Here is a 274-nt window from a genome sequence, read left to right on the forward strand (position 1 = left end):
CGGGTTTGCGGCAACCACCTCACCTGATTTCCCTCTTCTAGTCATCAACACAATGATTGCCCTTCCTATTTTTAGGGTTATAGAACCTGCCGACGAAACACAACCGGCAACCACCTCACCTGATTTCCCTCTCGTAGTCATCAACACAATGATTGCCCTTCCTATTTTTAGGGTTTTCCCCCTTTTCTTCTCCCAAAATCAACTGAAGCTTCGCCCTTCCCTTGGCCAAAAACAAAACCAGAGGCCACTGCTAGTCCCCCCCCCTTTTCCACTT

This window comes from Populus euphratica, unplaced genomic scaffold, assembly GCF_000495115.2.
Source record: "Populus euphratica unplaced genomic scaffold, PopEup_1.0 scaffold16.1, whole genome shotgun sequence".
Lineage (NCBI taxonomy): Eukaryota > Viridiplantae > Streptophyta > Magnoliopsida > Malpighiales > Salicaceae > Populus > Populus euphratica.